This window comes from Macaca nemestrina, chromosome 10 (assembly GCF_043159975.1).
Source record: "Macaca nemestrina isolate mMacNem1 chromosome 10, mMacNem.hap1, whole genome shotgun sequence".
NCBI lineage: Eukaryota > Metazoa > Chordata > Mammalia > Primates > Cercopithecidae > Macaca > Macaca nemestrina.
The window spans coordinates 13,738,273-13,758,284 of NC_092134.1; the positions used below are offsets into that span (position 1 = coordinate 13,738,273).

Sequence of the window (20,012 nt, forward strand, 5' to 3'; positions counted from 1 at the left end):
GACTTCTTTTTTAAATTTTTATTTTTTGATATAGAGTCTCGCTGTATTGCCCAGGCTGGAGTGTAGTGGTGTGATCTCAGCTCACTGCAACCTCTACCTCCTGGGTTCAAGCAATTCTCCTGCCTCAGCCTCCTGAGTAGCTGGGATTACAGGCATGTGCCACCACGCACAGGTAATTTATTTTTTTATTTATTTTATTTTTATTTTTAGTAGAGATGAGGTTTCACTATATTGGCCAGGCTGGTCTTGAACTCCTGATCTTGTGATCCACCCGCCTCAGCCTCCCAAAGTGCTGGGATTACAGGCGTGAGCCACCGCGCCTGGCCACCTGGCTTTTATTTTTAAGTTTAGGAATGTGAGCAGTTAATATGAGGTGGAATTCATGTTTGAAACAAAAATATGCTTCCATTTTGCTTTCGAGCTTGTGAATCAGTGAGGGGCCTGAAGCTGCAAGGGAACTTGATCAAAAGAAAACTGTTAGCATTTGCGACCTCTTAACTTCAGACATGAGGATTTTTCTCTGTGTAGCACAAACAAAGCAAATGCAGAGATGACCTGGGAGGGGAGACTGATGTGACAGCAACTGCTTTTCATTGTCATGCTACTTCACAGAGGTGGGATGAACTCTGATTCAGTCTGCTTTGGCTGCTGTTACAAAAATACCACAGACTGGGTGGCTTAAACAACAGAAATTTATTTCTCACATTTCTGGAGGCTGGAAGCCCAAGATCAGGGTGCCAGCATGATTGGATTCTGGTGAGGTGCCTCTTTCAGGTTGGAGACCCATTTTCTCACTGAAGCCTCACATGGAGGAAAGAGAGCAGGAGACCTCTCCAGAGTCTCTTTTATAGGGGCACTAATCCCGTTCATGAAGATGGAGGCTAATCACCTCCCAAAGGCCCCACCTCCTATATCATATTGGGAGGAGGTAAGGATTTCAACATATGAATGTGTTGGGGGTCACAAACATGCAATCTGTAACAGATCATTCACTGAAAATTTGGTTCAGAAGTCAAGACTGATACTGACTCAGGGCAGACATGGCCCAAATTGGGGCTTAGCCTGGGGGCTTCACCCAGGAAAGAATGAAGGGTGAGCTGGTGGTAGAGGAAAACGGCTTTATTGTAGAGGCAGTGTTACAGCTCCGTGACTGCTCCTGCAGAGCAGGGCCACCCCATAGGCAGTGTGCTGAGAGCAGCAGCTCGGGGCAGTTTTGCAGTCATATTTATACCCACTTTTAATTCCATGTAGATGAGGGATGGTTTGTGCAGAGATTTCTAGGGAAAAGGTGGTAACTTTTGGGTCATTGTGTCATTGCCATGGAAAGGGGCAGTAACTCCCAGAGTGTTACCATGGCAATGGTAAATTGACATGGCACACTGATGGACGTATCTTATGCTTCCACCCTGTCCCTGTTTCAGCTAGTCCTCAATTTGGTCTGGTGTCCAAGACCCACTTCTGGTACAGAGTCCCACCTCTTACCTCAACACAGTGCACACACCAAGAGAATATGAAATGGTTTATTACTCACATAACTAGATTTTCTGGGGAGAGCAGGGAAGTCTCCCAAGCAGGTCTTAAAACTGCCTGAAAGAGCAGGAAGGGGCCAGTGGCTTGGGGTTTTATGGTAGTTCGGGGGTGAGGTATTTGGGGGAGACATTTGGGGATGATTTGAACTTCCCACCAGCATCAAAGGAGGATGCACCTGGGCTTTCTTATCAACTTGCCCAGATATAGGGCAGAAGGGAATGGTGTAGAGGGTGAGGATGGAGTGTTGGGGCTTGAAATTTATCGGTAGTCAAATATCAAGAATGGAGTCAGATTCTTTATTATATGGATTAATCCCAATTTCCAATTTGTGTGTTTGCCTAAATAACTGTACCATTATCAAACCATTCAATGAAACCATTCAACAAATATTTGGTGAATGCTTATTATGTACCAAGCACTGCGTGTTGAGGATGCAGCAGTAAACAAAATAGCTGCACAGTTCTGGCCCTGATGAAGCTCGTATTCCAGAGGATGGAGACAGATTCAAAACCAAGAAGTAAATGGTACCCGAAATGCCAACTGCTACGGAAGAACAGAGCAGGCAAGTGGGAAGAGTGACTGCCAGGGATGAGGGGTGTCAGTGCATTTAGAAAAAGATGGTCAGTGAAACCCTCACTCAGAAGGTGATGTTTGCAGAAGTAAGGGAGTAAACCATGCAGATACTTGTAGGGGGAAGAGTATTCCAGTAGCGGGAACAGCATGTGCAAAGGCTCTGAGCAAGTACAATTTTAAACCAAGAAAAGTTTAGTTTCCATTGAATAAAATGTTATATGACATCATATAATACATTGTGTGCTACCAAAATATTGACTTTGCATGTTTTAGAAATTGGTGTTGTTGATGGAAATAAAACCAAACTCTGTAAAATATTCCAAAGAGGTTTATGCCAATATGAGTGGCCATGACCTGGAGAAAACACAAACCCAAGAAGCCTTGAGTAAGTGGCCCAGAGGCAGTCAGAATGCAGCTCTGTTTTATACATTTTAGGGAAGTGGAAGTTACAGTCTAAGTCATAAATCAGTACCTACAGGTTTTACATTGGTTTGGCCCAAAAAAGGTGGAATATCTTGAAGCTGAGGCTTACAGGTCATAGGTGGGTTCAGAGATTTATTTAATTCGTAACTGGTTAAAGGAGGAAGAACTTTATTCAAACACTTGCAGTCGGCAGAAAGGAAAGTTGAAGTTCCTGGGGGTTGGACTTCAATGTGTGAATTTGGGGAGGACACAACTGAATCCATAGCACACACATTTCAGGATCCAGTAGGTTGCAGTTTCTGCACATTATCATGTGATATTTTGCCAGAGTTGGGTTGCAAGAGCAAGACATAATACATTGGGTCAGAGTGAACTGTAGTTTTGCCCTTGTCCAGCGGAGTTTTATGTCCTGTTTATAATTTGGTATCTTATTATCACAAACAGTCAGTTTTGTCAGTCTTCTGAGCTCTATTTTAACATTAATGCTGGGCAGCCGTTGTGTCTAAATTCCAAAAGGAACGGAGTATAATGAGGTGTGTCTGACCTCCCATCTTGTCATGGCCAAGAAGTCAGTTTTTAAGGTTTTTCTGGAGTTCCCTTGGCCAAGAGGGGGTCTACTCAGCTGGTTGGAGGGGGCTTAGGATTTTATTTTTAGTTTACAGTGTTTCTACTTAAGACTTTTGTTTGACAGAAAGGTTCTTCTCTGTAAAAGGAAAGAAGGAAAGATGGAAGGGAGGGAGGGAGGAAGAGGAAAGGAGAGGGAAGGAAGGAGAAAGGAAGGGAAAAAGGAAGGGATGGAAGAAAAAAGGAAGAAGGAAGGAAAGAGGAAGTAAGGAAGAGAGGGAGGAAAAAAGAAAGGAAGAGAGGAAAGAAGGAAGGGTGGGCTGTGTCCTAAACTGGAAAGGTAGGGAGAACCAGGTGACAGTGATGGTCTGGGCATCTCCTTCTCAACTGCTTTACACCAGGGTCCTACTCCAGGAGGCCATAGACTTTACCATTCAAATTAAGAAGCTCATTTCTAATAACTCAGTCTAACATCTTCACTTGCAGGGCCACAGGAACAGAGCTGTAGAGGTCCCTCTACAGGGACCCTGGACTTCAATGAGACTTCTCAAGTGCTTCCAGTGTACACTTGAGATGCTGCAAAGCATTCACATAAGAGCCCTTTTAAGGTGAACTAGGCACTGTCGGGATTTCGCATCTGCGGTACACTTTAGTGCTTCTTACCAGTTTTGTGCCTCACTCTCCTAACCTCTCCATTCTTGGGCACGTGTGTTAACTTATTTATCCTCACAATGACTCTATGTTAGAGGTGCTGTTATTATCACTTCCATTTTCAGATGAGGAAACTGAGGTCAGGAAAGACAAGGTCACAGAGCTGGAAAGGAGCAGAGCTGAGGTCCGAACCCAAGTGGTGAGTTCACTGCAGAGCCCAGCTGTGCACTGCGCTGGTTGGTAGATGGTCAGGATGTTTCCAAATGTGGCTAGTCAGCCTTTCCGTTGGGAAGTCCCACCAGCGTGGACCTTGACCTTGAAGATTCCATGAGCCACTAGGTCAAGGACTAAATTGGGTGGTTTATCAGTGACTGGTAGGTGCCAGGGGTTTGCTGTTGTCCAGATTCTCTCATGGATTGGAAGGCTGTCAGAGTGACCTGTTAGGTCCCAAGACAGACTGTGGTCTGTAGGGGCAGAGAACAGAACAGGCACTGACGCTAGGCGTGGTGGCTCACGCATGCAATCCCAGCACTTTGGGAGGCGGGTGGATCACTTGAGGTCAGGAGTTCGAGACCAGCCTGGCCAGCATGGTGAAACCTCATCTCTACTAAAAATACAAATATTAGCTGGGCGTGGTGGCAAGTGCCTGCAGTATCAGCTACTCAGGAGGCTGAGGCACGAGGACCACTTGAACCTGGGAGGCGGAGGTTGCAGAGAGCTGAGACTGAGTCACTGACCTCCAGCCTGGGCAACAGAGCAAGACTCTGTCTCAAAAATAAATAAAGAAATAGTCAGTTGGGCATGGTGGCATATGCCAATGGTCCTAGCTACTTGAGAGGCTGAGGCAGGAGAATCACTTAAGCCCAGGATTTTGAGGATGCAGTAAGCTATGACCGTGCCATTGCATTCCAGCCTGGGTGACAGTGAAATCCTGTCTCTAAAAAAATTCTCGGTCTTTACCTCTGCATCTCAGTCATTTACTTTTTTGTAGTAATTAACAAGTTGGGAAGAGATTTTTTTCAACTTATTCATGCCCTTATTCTAAAAAGAATTAGAAACAAAAACATTTTTTTAAGTGAGACAGAAGGCAGAAAAAAACAAGAAAACAAAACCAGGTAAGACAAGTTTTGTTACTTGTCATGGGTTTTGTTACCCGTGCCACATAATCTGGTGCACAAATGTGGCCCTGGGCATCCTAGTGGCTGAGGCAAAGAGGGAAACACAGTCCTAATGTGATTCCTAATGGCTGTAAGATTTTTAAAAAGCTGTTTAGGAGACGCTGGGCCATTCCTGGTGCTGCAACTAGGAAGAGACTTCCTTCGAGGAGCTGTACAGGGAGCATTCTGTAAAAAGTCAAGGCTGTAACAAACCCCTGGATACAAATAGAGTGATAAATGCTTGTCTTATCAATGAACGCCACAGAAAGAGACAGGGCAGACACTGTTGGACACTTGGAGAAACCTAGCAAGCATATTTTCTGGTGGAATTTCAGCCCGTCTTCAGGCAAGGCAGTCAGATGTCCAGCTGCCAGATCTTCTGGAAAGGCCCGAGTGACAGATGAATGTGGTTGAGGGGAGGGTCTGTACCTTCATGTCAGACACACCAGTCGATTCTGGGAACGTCAGGCTGCAGGATGTTCATTCAACGAGCTTGGGAAGTGCTCCCTTGATACTGTGGAGGCCCATTTAAAAACGCTTAATATTTTAGCAAATTCTCGTTTAATTCCCTGTATGTTCCCTACGTTTTCTTCATCATTATTGCTGATTACCAGGCTATTTGTGTGAAGGGAGCTATTTGCAGGGAAGAGCAGTTTTCGCCTTTAAATCCACTCACCCGGGGCCTCCTGCTCACTGCTTTGCGCGATGTAAAACTCCCCTGACTAACATCAGAAGAGGAACGATGGGGAGTAAAATAATTAACTGCATCAGGCAAGCGGAGGAAAAAGCAGATTATAAAATGGAAAGTTTTCTCTATCCAATACAATTTCTTCTCAACCAGTGCGTGGGAGAGGGTGGGTTGTTATTATTAAGGGACATATGTTCTCTGTATGGGAGTCTGTGTGTGAGCTGACGAGAGAAGGATGCTTACTGCAGCGATAGGCGTATTCTCAGCAGGGCTCAGCCGAGACAGACTAAAGGAAGGAAGCCCAGGTTCCATTTCTAAGCACCTTTGGACTTGAGGAGCAGTGTGGACGATGCAAAGGTGTTAGAGGGCACTCCCTCTGGGTGGACTCTACTTTTTCACTCCCTTAGGGTGGTTTGAAACCTCTCTGATTCACAACCCCTTCATCTTCAAATGGGGAAAATATTAGCTCCTCCCTCAAAGGGCTATTGGGAGGATTAAATGAGACAGTAAAGATAATGAGTTTACTGTAGTGCCTAGTACATAGGGCTCCATAATGGGAAGCTGTTGTTATTATCGTCAACTTGCTTAACAGTCCTGAGAGGTTGGAGTGATTTACAGATGAGAAAACAGAGAAAAGATTAGGTAAATGATGGTCATAACAGCTGGAATGTGGCCAAGCCGAGACTGGAAGCCAGTAGGGTTGATTCCAGAATTTCTGTCTCTCTAATTGCATGCTCCTAGCATAGGTATGTTCAGTAGGAAGCTTTAAGGCTTTGAGTTAATGTACCTCTGGACTGTTTGTTTTGCAGATTTCATCTCTAGGTCTGTAGGATAGAGACAAGTGGCTTACCTTTTTCCCCTTTAGACTATGTTTTTACCCAATTCAAAGCACCATCCTTGGCAGATTAGGTCATTATTGAGCAGATACTCTCTTCCTCTCCCATTCCCTACATTCAGGATTAGGATGTATTTTCTCAGTGTCCAGAATTTGGACTTGGACATGCATCTCCTTTGGTCAATGGGATATTTGCAGATATGAATTGAATGAACACATAAAATGAGCTTTCCCAGCTAGGTCCATGTGAACAAAATCCATGATCTCCCTGGACCCAGAAGAGTGAGAAAGACATGGAACAGACCTTTCTGAACCCAGCAATTCTAGCCTAGCTCAGCCAAGGCTGGAGCAAGAAAGAAATATGTGTTGAAAGCCACTGAGTTTGGGGGCAGTTTATTACACAGCATCATGATGAAAATAGCTGACTGGTGCATCATCCATCATAAAATGCACCATTATTTTATGAACCACAAAGAAGAAAACACAAAAACACATGTCAGTTAAATTAAGACATGATTGTACATTGCATTCCAAGTTCAGAGATGATAAAATGTGCAAAAAATGTGCTTCTTAGACATGATAAAATATAGTATTAAGAAAGAAGTTGCCTCAGACCTGAGAAAGATGGTCTGGAGTAGGACCTGGAGCACGATGTAATTAACAGCTCCTTCTGAGAAGTATCTGGCAAATCTGATAAAATTTCTGAGCAATTTTCTGATATTCTCTGTGAGATTAAGAGTCTTTTCTGGAGCACTGGATTTACCCACAGTGCTGGCCCAACAGACTTACAAAAAGGCTGTTAACTTTTAACCAACCACTCCTACCTCAGGTGATGCTATGTAGTTCCTTACAAATCAAAGTGTGGTCCAGCAGCATCAGCATCACGTGAGAGCTTGTTATGCAGTTGCCCCATGGGTTCATCTTACCCGCTGCACAGATAAAGCCACTTTACTGAGATAGCATTGCAATAGAGAAAAAGTTGTATAAATGCAGAGTCAGCTAAGTGGAAGGACAGCACAGTAATTTATTATTACTCAAATCAGCCTACCTGAAAATTCAGAGTCTAGGATTTCTTAATGACAGCTTGGTGGGCAGGGGCTAAAGAATGGGGAATGCTAATTGGTTGGGTCCAGGATGAAACCATAGGGAGTTGAAGCTTAACTTCTTGCACTGAGTCAGTTCCTGGTTGGGAGGCACAAGACCAAATGAACCAGTTTACTGGTCTGGGTAGCGCAAGCAGGGCCCTCAGAGTGCAGGGTCTGTAAAATACCTTGAACACCAGGCTTAGGTTTTACAATAGAGTTGTTATCTATAGGAGCAATTGGGGCGGTTAGGAATCTTGTGGCCTCTGGCTGCATGACTCCGGAGCCATAATTTCTCATCTTGTGGCTAATTTGCTAGTTTTCCAAATCATCTTTGTTTTAAAGTTAAACTAAATTCCTACTGTGGTTACCTAGATCTATCCCCAGGAATGAAGAAGGGCATCTTGGAGAGTAGAAGCAAGATGGAATCAGGTCAGATTTCTTTTATTGTCATAATTTTCCTACGTCAGATTTTTCTCACTGTCATAATTTTTGCAAAGGCAGTTTGGGTTAGAATTGCAGAATCTTGGGCCCCACCCCAGACCTCTTGAATCAGAATCTTCATTTTAACAGGATCCTCGGGTAATTCATGCACACATTGAAGTTGGAGATGCACTTGTCTAGATACCTTTTCCCTCTATTGAAAGGAACTCTTTCCAGAAAAAAAATCTTCCAGTTGGCTCTACTAGAAGGCTGGGTCCCCTTCCTGCAAGTCTGAACTAAAACTTGGCCACATGCTAGCAATCAATTAATCTCAGAAGTTCTTTAAGAATCCCTCGGCCGGGCATGGTGGCTCACGCCTGTAATCCCAGCACTTTGGGAGGCCGAGTGGGCTGTATTACCTGAGGTCAGGAGTTCAAGACCAGCCTGACCAACATGGTGAAACCCCATCTCTACTAAAAATACAAAAAATTAGCCAGGCATGGTGGTGGGCACCTTTAATTCCAGCTACTCAGAGGACTGAGGCAAGAGAATCGCTGGAACCTGGGAGGTGGAGGTTACTGTGAGCCGAGATCACGCCATTGCACTCCAGCCTGGGTGACAGAGTGAGACTCCATCTCAAAAAAAAAAAAAAATCTCTCTATTGGACATTCTTATCTTGAGGGCACTCTGCTGGAATACATCTCCCATTACCTGAATCGCCTCCCTCCCAAGGGCCCTAAAGGAAACTAGGATTGAACATCACCTAAAACAGACCTTCCCAGCCCTCTTCTCAGGAACCTCACAAGAAGCTGCAGAGTATTGAAGATTTGGGAGGCGGTGAGGGAAACTCATGTTCAACCTTTCTATTATGGGGGGCATGGGATTAACTACCACAAATCACTGCGTTAAAAATTAACGGCCCAGATGTACTTAAAAAAAAAAAAAAAAAAAACCAAAAACTTTTAATGCTATTATGGCTCTACATCCAGCTGGTTTTCACTTACATTTTCCGTCTCTGCCTACAAGAAATATGGGGCTATAAAGCCAGGAGTGCTTTGATGGGAAAGGCAGAATGACATTAAGATGAACAAACACTCTTGGCAATCCGATTTCAGGGATGTCCTGCTCTTGCAGAAGGGAATTGCCTACATGGGAAATTTTCACTTAACAAATTTTACTGTTTTCAAATAATAGCAAATAAATCAGTTTATTCCCAGTTGGTTGAGGCTGGAGGCTTGGGGAGCCCACTTCATCTGGCTGGCTCAGGCCTTGCTCTGTCAGCCCACCCAGACATATTGATTTCGGAGGAGGAGAGGGCAAAAATGATGGAATGAAGAAATCTGAAACACCATCCTTAAGTTCTTGAATTTTCAGGCAACCCATAGAGGTAAATTAATAACGCAGCCCCAGTTCAAAAGCACCAAGCAAATATTTTGCATTTAAATTCCTGCATTAGAATGCCCTGTTTATACAATAACTTTATAAATCTAGTCTGGCTGCCAAATTGACAAGAAGGTGAGAATCATTCATTAAAATGCAAATACAATTGAGATGAAATTTGGAATACATTTATTACAGTAATTGAACTTCAGTCAACTGTAGTCACAACACAGATTTTGGACTGCCTTTCAGACAAAAGGACGTGTTGTATTATTCTCCCCCTGCCCACCACCAAGTTAATATCTTTGTCAGCATGCAAATTAAAGCCATTTCCTGAGTGCTAATGATTTGCAATGGAGGATTTCACTCTTCTTTATAGGACAAGATTGCCAGAGATAAAGGTCAACTACATACACAAAAGATTGCTCTGGTAGCATATTGTGTATACAGCAAATTGATTGCAAACATATTCTGAGTGCTTATTGCAACCACATTCTTATTAAATCACATCCAAACATCTCCTTACCATCCCTGGGTCATTTGCTAATTGTAATGTCCAACAATGGGAAATTTGCTGAGTCAGGATTTCACCTCTCAGATCAAGTTTCAGATGGATTTCTCTCCTTTTTGAATGACTCAGCCCAAAGACAAAGACCCGTTAATGGGTTCTTTTTGATCATAAATCAGATGGAAGAAAGATGCTACTGGGACTTTTATAATGGCCCAGAAAATTTGACTCTCAGTGGAGGAGAAGTTCCTTTAGTTGCTTCAGTTTTATCCTCTCCGGCATTTTTGCAAAATTCTTGGGTCTGAGCAAAGTGCACATATGCACCTAAGGGAGGAGACCACCCCTCATATTGTCTTATGCCCAATTTCTGCCTCCAAAGAAAGAAGTAAAAACTGAAAGGCAGAAATGAAATCCACAAGCAAACAGCCTGTCGCCACACCCTGGGCCTGGTAGTTAAAGATCGACCCCTGACCTAATCGGTTATGTTATCTATAGGTTATAGACATTGTATAGAAAAGCACTGTGAAAATCCCTGTCGTGTTCTGTTCCATTCTAATTACTGGTGCATGCAGCCCCCAGTCACGTACCTACTGCTTGCTCAATGGATCACGACCCTCTCAGGTGGACCCCCTTAGAGCTGTGAGCCCTTAAAAAGGACAGGAATTGCTCACTCAGGGAGCTCGGTTGTTGGAGACAACCGAGTCTTGCCGAAGCTCCTGGCTGAATAAGCCCTTCCTTCTTTAACTCGGTGTCTGAGGGGTTTTGTCTGTGGCTTGTCCTGCTACATACCTAGCAGACTTCCGTTTGAGTTGAAAGAACTTAAAGTGTTTCTTTGGCCAAGGGAGTGTGTGCTGTTCAGAAATCACTCTAGGGTGGCAAAAACGAGTTTGTTCCAAATGTAGAACAGGAAGATTGCTTGTGTCAGAGGTGTATAAACCAGAGCAACTCCGTCTTGAATGGGGCTAGGTAAAATGATGCTGAGACCTACTGGGCTGCATTCCCAGATGGTTAAAGCATTCTAAGTCACAGGATGAGATAGGAGGTAGGCACAAAATACAAGTCATAAAGACCTTGCTGATAAAACAGGTTGCAGTAAAGAAGCCAGCTAAATCTTAAAACCAAGATGGAAGAGTGACCTCTGGTCGTCCTCACTGCTACACTCCCATCAGCACCATGACAGTTTACCGATGCCATGGCAATGTCAGGAAGTTACCCTACATGGTCTGAAAAGGGGAGGCATCAATAATCCACCCCTTGTTTAGCATATCATCAGGAAATAACCATAAAAATGGGCAACCAGTAGCCCTTGGGGCTTTACTTTTATTCCTTTACTTTATTAATAAACTTGCTTTCACTTTACGCTATGGACTCTCCCTGAATTCTTTCTTGTGCAAGATCCAAGAACCCTCTCTTGGGGTCTGGATTGGGACCCCTTTCCTGTAACATCTTTCTAGTGACCATGAAGGGACTATAGTGCAGAAACCCCAGTAAGTGTTGGGGTCCTGTAACATTTGTGTCTTTTGACCCCTTTCATATCCAGTTAATTGATCATGAAGTGATGTCAACTCTGTTTTCTGAATATTAGTTGACTCTCTTCCTGTTGCTACCACCCTAGTCAGAAACCATCGTTTACTTTAGATAGTTTCCCACCAGGTCTTTTCCTTCCTATTGGCCACTTGGCTGCCCCAGGGCTTTTTTGAAAAGGCAAATCTCATCATTCCTACTTAATGCTCAAAATCCTCTAATGGCTTCCTACTGTTCTCAGGGTGAAGTCCTGTGTCCTTCCTTCTCCTCCTAGCAATGTCCTCTAAGATCTGGGATTTGTCTATAACCATTCGCCCTGCCATTCCTTTGCATCTCTCTCTACCCCCTTGAAATTGCACATGCTTTTCTTTTTCTTCCTTCCTTCCTTTCTTTCTTTCTTTCTTTCTTTCTTTCTTTCTTTCTTTCTTTCTTTCTTTCTTTCTTTCTTTCTTTCTTTCTTTCTTTCTTTCTTTCTTTCCTTCTTTCTTTCCTTCCTTCCTTCTTTCTTTCTTTCTTTCTTTTCTTTTTCTTTCTTTTGCTTTCTTTCTTTCTCTCTCTTTCTTTCTCTCTTTCTTTCTTTCTCTCCTTCCTTCCTCCCTCCTTCTCTCTTTCTTTCCTTCCTTCTCCTTCCCTCCCTCCCTCCCTCCTTCCTTCCTTCCTTCCTTCCTTCCTTCCTTCCTTTCTTTCTTTCTTTCTTTCTTTCTTTCTTTCTTTCTTTCTTTCTTTCTTTCTTTCTTTCTTTCTTTCTTTCTTTCTTTCTTTCTTTCTTTCTCTTCCTTCTCCTTCCTTCCTCCCTCCTTCTCTCTTTCTTTCCTTCCTTCTCCTTCCTTCCTTCCTTCCTTCCTTCTCCTTCCTTCCTTCCTCCCTCCCTCCCTCCCTCCCTTCCTTCTTCCTTTCTTTCTTTCTTTTTCAGAGGCAGGGTCTTGATCTGTTGTCCATACTGGAGTGCAGTGGTGCCATCATAGCTCACTGCAGCCTCAAACTCCTGAGCTCAAATGATCCTCCTTCCTTGGCCTCCCAAAGATTTAGGATTATAAGCATGAACCACTGTGCCCCACCTGCACATGCTTTTCTTTCTCTCTGCAGTACCTTCTCCACTGTCTTCACTTGGCTTGATTTCTATTTGTCCTTCAAGGTTTGGGTAAAACTATCAACTGTTGGTCATTCAATACCTCTCCCCTTCTCTCCTCTCAGTTCCAGGCTAGGTCAAGTGCACCCACAGCTCCTTGTGCCTATGTACTTCCTATTATTGCACTCAGCACACTATGTGGTGATTGTTTTTTGACTTGTCTGCCTTTCCTACTAGTCTATGGGCTCCTTGAACTGGACTCTGGCATGTAGAAGGCTATCAGTGCTTGGTTTTCCTTCCCTACTTCTCTCTATTCCTCCCAATGACATAAAGTGCCAGTTGCCTACCAAGTATCAACTTGCCTAGTTTCTTTAGTAACAGACCATGTTATCTTGGGTATTAATATGCCTAGATTAAAAACCAACAAAGCAAAGCAAAATCAAACAACAACCACAACAAACAAAAGCTATGTTCCTCAGCTGCCTTTCCAGATAGGCTAGGCCATGAGGTACAAGTGGAAGTCATTTGGAGAGGCTTCTGGGAAAATTCTTTAAAGGAAATTGGCAAGCTGGGTAACATTTGCCCGTTAGCCCCTTTTTCAGTTCCTTTCTGTTGCCTGAAACTTGGCAATAATGGTTGCTGCTCCAGCAGCCATTTTCTGAGCATGAGGAATTCCGGCAGATGGAAGTAAATACGGAGGACGGTGGATAAAACCTAGAAGGAACCCAGGTACTGGATGACCAGGAAGCTGCCATACCAGTTCTAGATCACCTTCATCTAAATGTAAACCCTTTTTATGGGAGGGAGGTAATTCTTTATTTTGTTTAAGCCATAGTGATTTCAGGGCTCTGCTACCATGCAGCTGAATACAGTGCCAAGAGACAATATCTCTTTCTCTGCCTCTTTCTTTTTTCTTGACCAACCTATCACAATTCACACATTTAAAATGCTATTGTCCTTGGCTAAATCAATGGCCATGGACCAGAAAAAGATATTGAGAGAGGCTGATTTAGATAATTGGATAGTGACAAGGAAACTTAGAAACATGAAACTCTGTCAAGAGAATTTAGCCTGGGAGAGTCTCCACTGAGGGTGTCCAGGGCAGCTGATAAATAGGCACCAGGTGAGTCTGAGCCTGTAAGAAATGAGGGCTGGGAGAGGAGGCGGTGGTTGCAGTTAGGGAGAAACAGGAGGTTTCTCTCTATAGTGATGCACTTGAGTGAGGCACTGAGCTAAGCACTTTATATGCATTATCTCATCAAACTCTCACAACATCCTGTGAAGTAAATAGTATTATCCCCATTTTGCTGATGAGGAAACTAAGGCTCAAAGAGGTCAAATAGTCTGACCATAGGGTTGGTAATAGGTGGCACTGGAATTTAAATACAGGCAGGCTGATTCCAAAGTATTACATGAGAAAAATATACTGGCTTTGGAAATGGTCTGTTCTAGGTTTAACTGGCCTTGATTTCCTTATCACTCAATGTCTGTGAGTCATTTTACCTCTTTGAGATGCCCTTTCCTCACCTGTAAAATTTGGATACATTGATACCCATCATGGGACATTGTTGAAAATTATATATGAGAGGCAATTAGTATGGTGCCTAGCACATTGGAGCTGTTCAATACATGGTAACATCATCATTTTTTTCTTCTTATTTTTCGTCATCATCATCATCATCATCATCATCATAGTAACAATCATCAAATCATCATCATTGACTTCTCCTTCTCCTTTCCCTTATCCTTCTCCTCCTCCTCCTCCTCCTCTTCCTCTTCTTTCTCCTCCTTCTCCTCTCCTCCTCTGTCCCCTCTTTCTAATGCTTCTTCCTCTTCATTGTTGTCGTCACCATGAATGCCTTCTGGTACAACTTTTTCGCTTTGCACACGACCTGGATGGTGGCGTGGCTGTAAGCCCCACAGGCTTCTGGGAAGTGGCACTTAGTTCAAGTGGTGAGCCTGGGAGGTTCTCTTCTCTGGGGTTGATGGGAAGAACAGTCTAATTAGATTACAATTACTTTGGGATTTAGTGAATTGCATTATGAAGTAATTCACAAAGGTCTGTGAGTCCACTGTGCCTAGTGGTGGTAGGACAAATGCTTGGTTATCATGTAAGTAATGAAATTTATTAAGCTAAGGGGCCCAGGAATTAATCTCTGCTTTGCTGGATAAGAAATGACATGCAGAAACCTTCTAATTATTTTAGGTGGTTTTCTTTTCTTAATTCTTCTTTGATTTAATCTCTATCTCAGAATTTCATTAAAGAAAATGACGATGGAAGAAGAGGAGGAGGGAAGAGGGGAGGATAAAAAATGGAAAGAAGAATCTGAAGATACCATATCACAGCCTGTGAACACACAGGATGTTTCACAGGAAGACATTGCTGATAATAGTAAATTACAACCAAATCTAAGGGTTTAGGCCAAAGTGGGATATACATGAATGTCAGTTAAAAAGCCAAGTTCTGGCTGGGTGCAGTGGCTCATGCCTGTAATCCCAGAACTTTGGGAGGCCGAGGTGGGTGGATTGCCTGAGGTCAGGAGTTCAAGATCAGTCTGGCCAACATGGTGAAACCCCGTTTCTACTAAAAATACAAAATAAAAGTAGCTGGGCATGATGGTGCATGCCTGTAATCCCAGCTACTCTGGAGGCTGAGGCAGGGGAATTGCTTGAACCAGGGAGGTGGAGGTTGCAGTGAGCCGAGATCATGTCACTGGACTCCAGCCTGGGTGACAGAGTGAGGCTCCATCTCAAAAAAAAAAAAGCGAAGTTCTAATTCTAACTCTACCAACAAATTGCTGTGGGATTTAGACAGATTCACGAACCACTCTATTCTGTTATCTGGGAATGAATAACTATTACCACTACCATCACCACCACTATCGCCATTTCCACCACCATCATCACAACTAGAATATGACTCATTACCGTGTGCCAGTGACTGTGAGAAAGCTTTCGCAGCTACTGATTTCTTTAACTTCTGAAAACAATCCTCCAAGGCAACCCTCAGTAGTGTTACTAGTCTCATTTCATTGTGTGGAAACTGAAATGCCAAGAGGTTCAGTGACTTGATTGATGCAAAGGTACCCAGTCTGGGTGGAGTGGAGTCTGGACTGGTTCTCGGGCCTGAGCCTGTCTCGGTCAGTCATTCTTCAAGCCAATATTGTCTTATCTGAGTTGTTGTGAAAGACAGAAAATTAGAAAATAGACGCAAAAGCAGTTTGGAAGGTCTTAAAACATGCTGTGCAAAGAGAAAGTACAATTCTAAATTGGATATTCAAAACTGCTTTATAAAGAGGGAGGACTGGTTCTTTTCACCTAATCACATTATTGCTAATTGTCAGGACCACAGTTAGAAAAGCAAGCCCTTTCATCAGTGTGGGATACGCTCCTAGATGAGTAGGTGACCAGTGAAATTAAGATGCAAAAAAGCTGTATCTCTATGCAAAGCAGCTTCAGAATTTTGGCTAAATGAATCTCTAGAAATTAAATTCCTTGGAGGCAGACACCATATTATACTCATTCTTCCACCCCTCTCCTCATCCCTTTGGCACATCGTGGGGACCTAATGTTATTTTTGATCAAATGGCTAGTTGATTCAGTGAAGAAGAAAAGATGATGTTGGTAATTTGATCCCTTAGTGAGGGCCAGTTCTATTCTTATCTATCTCTAAACTTAGGGACCAACATCTTCGGGCAACATTTCTCATGATTCACAAATGTACTCTCAGTAAGTATTTATCTAATCTAAATCTCTTCACTGCTTGCCAATCCCATTTCCATGTGTTCTGCCTAATTTTGAATGCAATTCATTTAATTCCTTCCTTCCTGATATCTTTATTGGACACTGACTGTGTATAAGGTGCTGTGCCATGCTAAGAGATACAAAAATTGAGAAGATTTGCACTTTGCCACCAAAGAATCTATATTCTAGCTGGCATTTGAGGGCCAGAAGCTTCCACTCCTGGTGTCTGTTGGCATTAGGGATTATTATTCTGACCTGAGTCAGAAGCTAGACTGAGCATTTTGGAGTGAAAAGACCCTTGGGGAAAGCCCCAAGCCTCCATTTTGCAGATGGGGAAACTGAGGCCCAGAGAGGAGGCATATCACATGACAAATTACAGGAAGACCTAGGACAATAATGGTGCAGGGGTCGGGGTGGGGCTGGGGGGGGCCTCTGGATTCCCAGTGCAAGGCAATTTGTTCTAAACCCCCTATCACCCTACACACCACTCAAGGAACTGAACAGCATGATATGTTTAGCTGCGGCTTTGGAATTCAAAGCTCTTGGCAACGTAATGACGAAAATGTTTTTTGCTCTTCCACCTAGCACCAATTATCTCCCTAAAGGTGCAGATGTACATCTTGTGAAAAATGCATCCCTGAGCCGGGCGCTGTGGCTCAAGCCTGTTATCCCAGCAAGTTGGGAGGCTGAGGCAGCCAGATCACAAGGTCAGGAGATCGAGACCATCCTGGCTAACACGGTGAAACCCTGTCTCTACTAAAAAAATACAAAAAAATTAGCCGGGCATGGTGGTGGGCGCCTGTAGTCCCAGCTACTTGGGAGGCTAAGGCAGGAGAACGGTGTGAACCCGGGAGGTGGAGCTTGCAGTGAGCCCAGATAGCGCCACTGCACTCCAGCCTGGGTGACAGAGCGAGACTGTCTCAAAAAAAATAAAAAAAATAAAAAATAAATAAATGCATCCCTGTTTTAAGTCCTTCAATGGTTTGCCTCCCTTCATGTTGGCTGGACCTTGCTTTGTTTCAGAACTCTGCCCCCACTATGGGGCTGAGTAACAAAAGTTTTCAATTCAGGTGGCCTTGCTCGAAAATCAAGCTGTTGTCATCTCTCCCCTGCATTAGGGCCACTCCCTCTTAATTGGTCTCCCTGCCTCAGGCCTCTTTCTCCCAGTGATGCTTCCCTGTATAGTACACACCCTTTCCAGACTCTGCAGTCAAGCCTGCAGGGCTCTGTGAGACCTGAATTTGTCTTATCTCTCTTTTTTTTTTTTTTTGAGATGGAGTCTTGCTCTGTGGCCAGGCTGGAGTGCAGTGGTGTGATCTCAGCTCACTGCAACCTCCACCTCCCAGGTTCAAGCGATTCTCCTGCCTCAGCCTCCCTAGTAGCTGGGACTACAGGCACGCACCACCATGCCTAGCTAATTGTTGTATTTTTAGTAGAGATGGAGTTTCACCATGTTGCTCTAGATGGTCTCCATCTCTTGACCTTGTGATCCGCCTGCCTTGGCCTCCCAAAGTGCTGGGATTACAGGCGTGAGCCACCACGCCCGGCCTCTCATCTCTTTAACCTCTTGATGCTGTAGGAATACCAGATATTCCGCTGTGTAGCCATGCTTTTCTTCATCTCAGTGCCTTTGCCTGTCCTGCCTAGAATGCTCTGCTTTTCTCCATGTGGCAAACTTCTACTCATCCTTTATTTTTAATTTTTTAAAAAATTTTTCTTTTAATGGATTTCGGGGGAACAAGTGTCATTTTGTTACATGGGTATATTGCATATATATCCATGAAGTCTGGGCTTTTAATGTAGCCATCACTGAATAGGGCACGTTGTAACCCAGTGATTTCTGGTCCCTAGCCCTCCTCCCACCCTCCCACCCTTCCTGGTCTCCAATGCCCATTATTCTGCTCTCTGTGTACATGTGTGCACATTACTTAGCTTAATATAAATAAGAACACGCAATAATTCACTTTCTGTTTCTGAGTTATTTCACTTAAGATAATGGCCTCCAGTTCCATTCATGTTGCTGCAAAAGACATGATTCCATTCTGTTTTATGGCTGAGTAGTATACCACATTTTCTTGGTCCAATCGTCTGTTGATGGATGCTAGGTTGATTCCTTGACTTTGCCATTGGGAACAGTGCTGCAATAAACATACGAGTGGAGGTATCTTTTTAAAATAATGATTTATTTTTCTTTGGGTGTATACCCAGTATTGGGATTGCTGGATTGAATGATAGATCTATTTTTAGTTCTTCCCAACTCATCCTTTAGAACTTAATGAGCCTTTCCTGCCTGCCCCTGCCACCAGAAGTTACTTCTACTTTTCCTGGGCTAAGTTAGGTGCCACTGGTCTCTCCCATGAACCTGCTGATTGACCTGTCTGGCCATGCACTCTCCCCTCCCACACCCACCACTAGACTGAGCTCCTTAAATGCAGGGCAATTTCTCAGTTTTTCCTGTGTCCTCAGAACCTGGCACCGTGACTGGCACATAGAGAGTACTTAAAGAGTATCTATTGCATGAATAACTAAGCTATTTGAAATTCTTGAATTTAATGCTAATTAAATACATGCCTGTTTTTTTGGCGTGTAGTAATGGCACCTTCTTACGCTGATGTGGTGCATTCGCTTTCTCTTTGGATGGAGCAGGTTATAGAACCGTATGTGCAGAAGCTGAATGATCCAAACAGGATAGAGATAAATGGATGCCTTTGAAATATATATTTTTTTCCAACTGGGAACTAGAATATAGCTGTGTTCTGGAAGAAGTGATCAAATGAAACAAGCTCCCTACATGCCTCTCAGGAAAGTTATTTCTTTCGTTTGTAATGCAGTCTGTGACCTACCTTATGCCACGTGACTAGGAGTGGTGTTTAAACTCCCTAAAGGGAAGGCAGATCTGGCATTTAATATCAAGTTACACAATTGTGCACATGTTGTGCTTTGATTGATGGTAGAATCTCATGGACTTGGCAAGCTTTGTGACCTGTTCACATACACACGCACACACACACACATACACATAGACCCTCAGGCCGCACAGCATCCTGCCCGCCCCCAAAAAGTCACCCATACCTTGGGAACACAGTGACAGCAACCTAAAATGGCCAGTGGATTAGAGGATGCTGACCAGGCTGCAATCCCCACCGCCTGACTTCTATGTGGTTAAAAGGTGCCTTGGCTCAGGGCTTCTCTTTAATCAATGTGAGTCAGCATTTGTGTAACGCTGTATAAGAGGGCTGCATTTCTTCTGGAAGAAGAGGGATAAAAACCTGCCAAGTGTCAACAAACAGTTCTATATGCATCCCAATTAGGGTGATTTCTGGAAGGCAGCAGAAGCCCACCACAGCTCTGGTTTCTAGGCAACTGCTATTAGGAGTTCTGAACCTCACTGGAGAGAGAATATTGCCAAGTCTGCCTTGTTAAGGAACCTAATGCGCCTCTTCCTGTTCCCCTCCGCTCCCCACCCCCATTCTCCTCTATTTACCCCATCAGATTTAGAAGCAAATTATGTCTTGGAGGGGTGTAGAAGAAGCTAAATATCTTCGAGGGCAAAAGCCCTGGGGAAGGCTCAGGCTTGGAAGATCATGCTCCTGATGGTTATTATTTCTAGATCACCCTCTGTGTGTCAGGCAGGTCTCTGAAGCCTCACATGGGTTACATCATTTAATTCCTACAAGAGCCCTACAGGTAGGCACTCTCATTTCAAAGATGGAGAAACTGAGGCTCACGGATTGAAGCCACTTGCCCAAAGTTGCACTATGAGAAGGTGGCAATGCCAGGATTTGGATTCTGGTCTGTCTGAATCCTGGAGTCATTGCCTTTTTAAAATAAATTTGTTTATATTTAAGATACACCACTTGA

General features: G+C 43.7%; 2 protein-coding genes across 19 annotated transcripts in view; one reads left to right on the forward strand and one right to left on the reverse strand.

Moving 5' to 3' along the window:
• The window catches only part of LOC105494914 (aspartate and glycine-rich protein-like), a 266,293-nt gene that overhangs the window by 158,465 nt on the left and 87,816 nt on the right, over positions 1-20,012 (forward strand). Inside the window, exon 3 of one of the 14 annotated variants that reach the window (XR_011608777.1) lies at positions 35-11,981. The exons of the other annotated variants lie outside the window; for them this stretch is intronic. The gene's annotated coding sequence lies outside the window, so the exon portion shown is untranslated. Of the gene's footprint in view, positions 1-34; positions 11,982-20,012 lie in introns of those variants that run through there. 14 annotated transcript variants of the gene reach the window in all.
• Positions 1-20,012, reverse strand: part of LOC105494943 (coiled-coil domain containing 60) — a 205,267-nt gene that overhangs the window by 76,762 nt on the left and 108,493 nt on the right. The gene's annotated exons all lie outside the window — the stretch shown is intronic.